Source organism: Apteryx mantelli, unplaced genomic scaffold (genome assembly GCF_036417845.1).
Source record: "Apteryx mantelli isolate bAptMan1 unplaced genomic scaffold, bAptMan1.hap1 HAP1_SCAFFOLD_40, whole genome shotgun sequence".
Taxonomy (NCBI): domain Eukaryota; kingdom Metazoa; phylum Chordata; class Aves; order Apterygiformes; family Apterygidae; genus Apteryx; species Apteryx mantelli.
The window spans coordinates 2,313,526-2,320,000 of record NW_027118755.1 but is presented as its reverse complement, the minus strand read 5'-3'; positions in this window follow the sequence as shown (position 1 = coordinate 2,320,000).

Below are 6,475 nucleotides of genomic sequence, written 5' to 3'. Positions count from 1 at the left end.
CGCCACCCCGCCAATGGCTTCTTGCAGCCAGCACTGGGCGACCTGGGGCTGAGACCATCACCAACACCTCACGCAGGTTTTCGGACATCTCAGAACGCACAGGGCCACTCTGCCTCGCAGAGCTGGGTTCAGTGAAGAAGCCCATGGAAAGTAGGAGAGAGCACACGCCGCCTTCGCCGCTCCAGCAGGCAGCTCCTCGCTGGACGGGCCGGCCGCTGCCAAGGTGAATGCAGTGGGCCAGCCGCAACTTGGCCAGGCTACACCCCCCCACCAAATCCTTTTGGATTGCTTGGAGAGCTTCTTCCTCTCCGTGGCTTCTTGCGTGCTTTGTTTGCTTAGGTGGGTTTTTGCTTGCTCCTTTTTGGTGTCGTGTTGTTTTTTGTTTTGTTGTTGTTTCTTTCCTTGTTTGTGTGTGTTTTTTTTTTAAATGGGTGTTAGAGGAATGCAGGGCCAGGACACCCAGACCACCAGCACACCACCTGCCTAAAACTCCTAAAGTCACAAAGATCACGAGACCTCACTCTTATGGTCCACAGTTGTACTGAAGAGCAAGAACAAGCAAGCTTCTGGCTTCCCTCAGCTTGCCTTAGGACATCCATGTTACTAGTTGACAGCTGTACCACCCCATTCAAACTGCCCACCTGACACTGTCCTCAGAGCAGGTCATGCCCAACACACACTGGGAACTTGGCAGCAGAAGGCAGAAACCCTTGGCGCTTGTCCCCAACCTCACTGGGCCATTGGGGAAAAACAAACAAAATATCACAATAGTGGTATTTCACTGGTGCCCCATGGGCCGCATTTCCACAGGGCCTCCTGCTTCCTCTGCACCTCCTATGTCTCTTTGCAGTGGCAAACTAGAGTCAAGCTCAACAGGCTCACTCTTCTTTCCTTGCTGATTCCACCAGGCCTTTTCCCCTAATCAGGGATTAGCTGGAGACAACCAAGGCCCTGAGTGCACTAAGAGGCCTTCACTGGAAGCCTTCATTGCTCTGACCAGCCTCATCTGGGGCCTCCACCCACCCACTCTGCTCAGGGGCTCTATTAAGGCTTGGCACATCACAGCCTTGCAGGTCGTGTTGGCTTCCCCTGTGCCCAGAGCATCCTTGCTCCCCAGCTCACTGAACCCTTTCATGAGCATTAAGCAAGGGTAAGGGGGCTCATTAGTCCAGTGACCCTAATGCTCCCTGCTTCCTCAGAGCCCTTCCCAACACATATCAGCTGCTCAGCTGTCATCTCCTGGCTCTCCAGGATGGCCCTAGACTGGGTTACTCCCTTCATGCAGCAGAAGCAGCTTATTCTGCAGACCCTGAGGACCTCTTTGTGGCTTGTCAGTGTGCAGCTGTGGCTGAGCTTACCTTGCTGGTGCTTTGGCAGGGGACTCACTCAGCTGCTGACTGTCCACTACAAGTGAGGAAGTTGGCTGGGGCAGCAGGGTGGGAAGAATGGCCAGGGTGGATCCTCCCCAGAGCCTGAGGCAGCTCTCAGACCTGCCTCTCTCTGTGGACAGGCACCTCATGGTATGCCTGAGAGTGCAGTGGGACCCCTGGGGGAGCCCAGCCATGCTTTTCCTCACCTCCTCCCCCTTAGCACTCCTTACTGCACCAGCAAATCTCCTGCTCCTTCTGGTGCCAAGGGAGGATGGTTGCAGGTGTATGCCCTAGAGCCTCACCTCACCATACCCCTTGTCATTGCCCTCCCTCATGGGCACACAATCCAAACCACTGCCCTGGTGGACTTGGGGGTTTGCCACACTCCTGTGGCCTCTGAGTTTGTCCAGAGTGCCCACAGCCTCACCCAGCCATAGCTGATCCCAAATATGGTCAGTGCAGTAGATAGGATGAGTCCCTGGGGGTGGGGGTGGGGGAGGGGACCGTTGCCCATGAATCCATTCTTCTGACCACAACTATGACACCTGGACATTCTGAGATAGTAGTCCTGCCCCATCTGGCATACAGCCTTCTCTCCAGTCATCTTCAGCTTGCCCTGGTTGCAGAAGCCCAACCCTAGACTTTACAGGAAATGGGAATCCTTTCACTTCCCTGCAGGCAGGCATTACTGAAAGGGTGAGGGTAAGAGTCAGCCCTGGGATCGTCATGGAACTGCTCCCCAGCTACCGCACCCCACAGGGGTGGCTCTAGAAAGGCCTGTTTCTCGTGCCACACAACACCAACAGCTGTCTGGCTGCATGGCTGCTGTGCCTGTGTTTGAAATGAGCCCTGCAGTGACCTTCTGTAGGGCAGTGACCAAGCAATGGAACTGCACAAGAGTGGTACCAAATACAGCAACTCTGCATCCTAGCAGTGCCCTCAGCACAGCACAGTCTCAGCCCCAAGGTTCCTGCCTCACTGCAACTTCCACTGGTGCCACAGACTGCACGAGGAATTAAAATAGGCATTCACCAGAGCCCTGCTCCTCATCCACCCAAACCCCAGCTGGCCTTTCATTGTAGAACTTGCTGTCTCGGACCCAGCCATAGGGACCACTGTGAGCTCGGGTCCTCCAATGATGCCATGATGCACCTGCAGCTGGACATGGAGGGGGGCATCCTGGAACACAAAGCATCTGATTATCCAGGTCTGCTGGTGACCCATGACACAAGCAGTTGTGACTGAGTGGATCAGATCCTGAAGCAATACAGTCTTTTTCTCCAAGACGACTGTGCCACCCTCTTCCCATTTTCGGAGTAAGCTTATAACAATCAGCAGACCCCATTTGTTGCTCAGTTTGGGTTCCACCCTGAAAGTCATCCACACCAGCAGCCTCCCATCTACCTGCAGCTGCTGACCTGCTTGCACAAGTCCCAACATGCCCTCCTCATAACCCAGCTGGACAAAGTCAAAACCACCTACAACAGACAAGCAGGGAGATAGTGTCACCCAGCCACAGCCTTTCCTACTGGTGATCAAGTGTGGCTTTCCAGTGAGTACGTGCAGCTACCTGACCATCTGGCAAGCTGGACCATCACTGTCTGGGGCCTTTCACCATTGGTGACCAAATCAATGCAGTTACCTCCCACATGGAGCTCCCACAGTCCCTGAAGATTCACCTTGTTTTTCTGTCTCCCTCCTGAAGCCTAATCATCCAGACCCCTTCCACTGCCAGCTACTCCCCCACCTGTGGTCATGACACAAGGCCAACCACAACAGCAAGTGAGGTGAAGTTTAGACTCTGAACTCCTCTGTGGGAAACTTCCTATCTCCTTGACTGGCACGGCAATGGACCTGAGGAGCACCCTTGGGAACCAGTGGACAAAGTGCATGCTGCAGCCAAGATCAGGGCTTTCCAGAGCAGGTTCCCCCTCAAAACACAGGCCCCTGTAAGGGCTGATGACACACACTGCTGTGAGGGAAGGCTGCTGTTAGGGCCCTGAGTGCAGTAGGAGGCCTTAATTGCCCTGACCAGCTTCACCTGGGGCCTCCACCCACTCCCTCTGACCAGGGCCTCCATTTCAATTCAGGCTGAGGCCTTCAGGCCTTCCTGAATTGTGTCTTAGGGGGTTCTGCTCTCACCCTCTTCCTGAAGTGCTGCTTGGAATCCCTGTGTGGACCTTGAATCAGGCCTGTTAATCCCACCTTTCCTGACTATCACTGCACTGTCAATAGGACCTGTTGCTGTCACTACCCTGCTCTGTTCACCTGCCTCTGGTACCTTGGGACTGCACCCTAATGGTGAGGTCTTTGCTTGGCTTGCATTGTGGCTGCCCTCAGATCCTGGCTCACCTTCTCACTACTTAGATGACAAGGCATTGGACTATTTACTCAACCAGGAATTAAACCATGGTATCTTTTCCAGGTTGGATTTGCTAGTTTTTCTCTCTACCCTCACAAACTTGTGATGATGTCATAAGAACAGTAGCACAATCTGCATTACCCTGTTTCAGTCCCAGATGAGTGAAGCCTGGTGCAATCAAAGCTATCTAGGAAAACCTGGTCTTTAACTCCTTCAGGTGTGTAATCTGTCCCTACAAATCTCTCCAGCCCAGTAACCAGCTATTAAGGCAGAAAGAGAGATGCAGAGTACTAAGCAAACTTAAGCATCTGTGTGAAGACTTTTGCTCTGCTTTAGTGGAAGGCTAAAGGTTCACTTAGCACACCTTGAACCTTAGACTTACTGATCAAATAGGCCAATAAGAAATCAAGAACCAACTATCTCCTTTAAGATTTAGCAAGAGGACTGCACAGAGCCCATGTCCTGAGGGAACAACCATACATAGCACATACCTAAGTCCTTTTGGCTGCCTTCCTCCAGTACAATTGACCGGGTGAAGTTATCTTGGGAGTGGGTGATGCAATGTACTCTCCGAGCCTGTATATTTGGGATTGGACTTGCCAGCCGCGCAACCCCCAAGGTACCATCCCTAGCACTGGCATAAAAGGAGCCACAAGTGCTGGAAGGTAAGTGAAACCAGTTCTTCACTGCTGTTCTTATGGCCAAGTCAAGGGAAAGGAACTATATGGCCTTTGTATCAGAGTGATCCACTGAAGACACCAGTTGAGGGATCATGTATTTAAAATCTCCACCTTCTGTGGTGGTTTCCATGCCCCCTCCCCCCTCTGCTTCCCTCCCCCCCTTCATATTTACTAGCCAGGAGTGAAGTTTCTCTTGTAACTCCAATTTAGATAGGTCAACCCAAGGGTCCACCCAGAGGCCCAAATGCTTCTCGGAGTTGCCCAGTTCTATCATGTTCAGCTACAAACTGCTCACTACCCATGGGTCACCATCACTGAGAGTAGGCGAGTCTTTTGTGGGCCTAGTGTAAAACCCATGGAACTTTTCACCTTGCATCCTCAGCCCTGTTAGTTTACCAAATTCCTCTACCACTGTGATGTTTCCTTGCATTCCATCCCAGGAGTCACTTAATAAAGCTAGATCATCTGTGAAGGCCAGAGTTGGAACCTTGTTGCTGTTGTGCCAAAACCCTCTTCCCAGCTCTTCTAATCAGTATGACAATGGGTCTATTAACAGATTGAACAGCACTGAGGCAATGGCATCTCTGTTTTACTGTGGTGAGGATCTTAATACCATCTGACTGAGTTTCCTTCACCTCCAGCTGAGTTGTGGTGTTACTGCACATATTGGTGATGATGCCTATTCCATGTTCATCAACACCTTTCTGTTTCAGGGCCTGAAGAATATGCTGATGACTCACCAAGTCAAGAGCTTTCACTAGATCCATGAAGACAACTCTCAGAGGCTTGTGTTCCCTTTTGGCATTTTTAATCAGTGTCTGAAGCACCCTGAAATGTTCAAACACCTGGGGGCTGATATAAAGCCCCTTTGGCAGCTGTTAATCAGAGATGCCTTTGTCAGCCCTGCTGTTAAGATTCTTAAAATAGCCTCACATTAATCAGCCTGATGGTAATGGGTCATCAGTTCTTAATATCTAGTTGTTCTACTGTTAATATAGTTCTGCATTCCTTGACCCCTTCTGGGATCTTGCTGGACACCAGCCAAAGATTATAGTTTTCTGCCAGCCTGATGCCTTATGAGTCTTCTCTGATGAGATCCCTCAGCCTTAGGCAGTCCAATACAAGTGCAGAGTTCTTATTCATTTCACAGAATCACAGAATGGTTGAGGTTGGAAGGGACCTCTGGAGATCATCTAGTCCAACCCCCCTGCTCAAGTAGTGTCCCCTACAGCACCTTGCACAGGATCGCGTCCAGGCGGCTTTTGAATATCTCCAGAGAAGGAGACTCCACAACCTCTCTGGGAAACCTCTTCCAGCGCTCTGTCACCCTCACAGTCAAGAAGTTTTTCCTCATGTTCAGATGGAACTGTCTGTGTTTCAGTTTGTGCCCGTTGCCTCGCATCCTGTCGCTCGGCACCACTGAAAAGAGTCTGGTCCCATCTTCTTGACACCCTCCCTTCAGATACTTGTACACATTGATAAGATCTCCTCTCAGCCTTCTCTTCTCCAGGCTAAACAGGCCCAGCTCTCTCAGTCTTTCCTCATAAGAGAGATGCTCCAGTCCCTAATCATCTTTGTAGCCCTTCGCTGGACTTGCTCCAGTAGTGCCACATCCCTCTTGCACTGGGGAGCCCAGAACTGGATGCAGTACTCTAGATGTGGCCTCAGCAGGGCTGAGGAGAGGGGGAGGATCACCTCCCTCGACCTGCTGGCAACACTATGCCTAATGCACCCCAGGATACCATTGGCCTTCTTGGCCACAAGGGCACATTGCTGCCTCATGCTTAACTTGGTGTCCACCAGCACTCCCAGGTCCTTCTCCGCAGAGCTGCTTTCCAGCAGGTCAACCCCCAACCTGTCCTGGTGCATGGGGTTATTCCTGCCTAGGTGCAGGACCCTGCGCTTGCCTTTGTTGAACTTCATGAGGTTCCTCTCCGGCCAGCTCTCCAGCCTGTCCAGGTCTCTCTGAATGGCAGCACAGCCCTCTGGTGTATCCGCCACTCCTCCCAGTTTTGGATCATCAGCAAACTTGCTGAGGGTGCACTCTGTCCCTTCATCCAGGT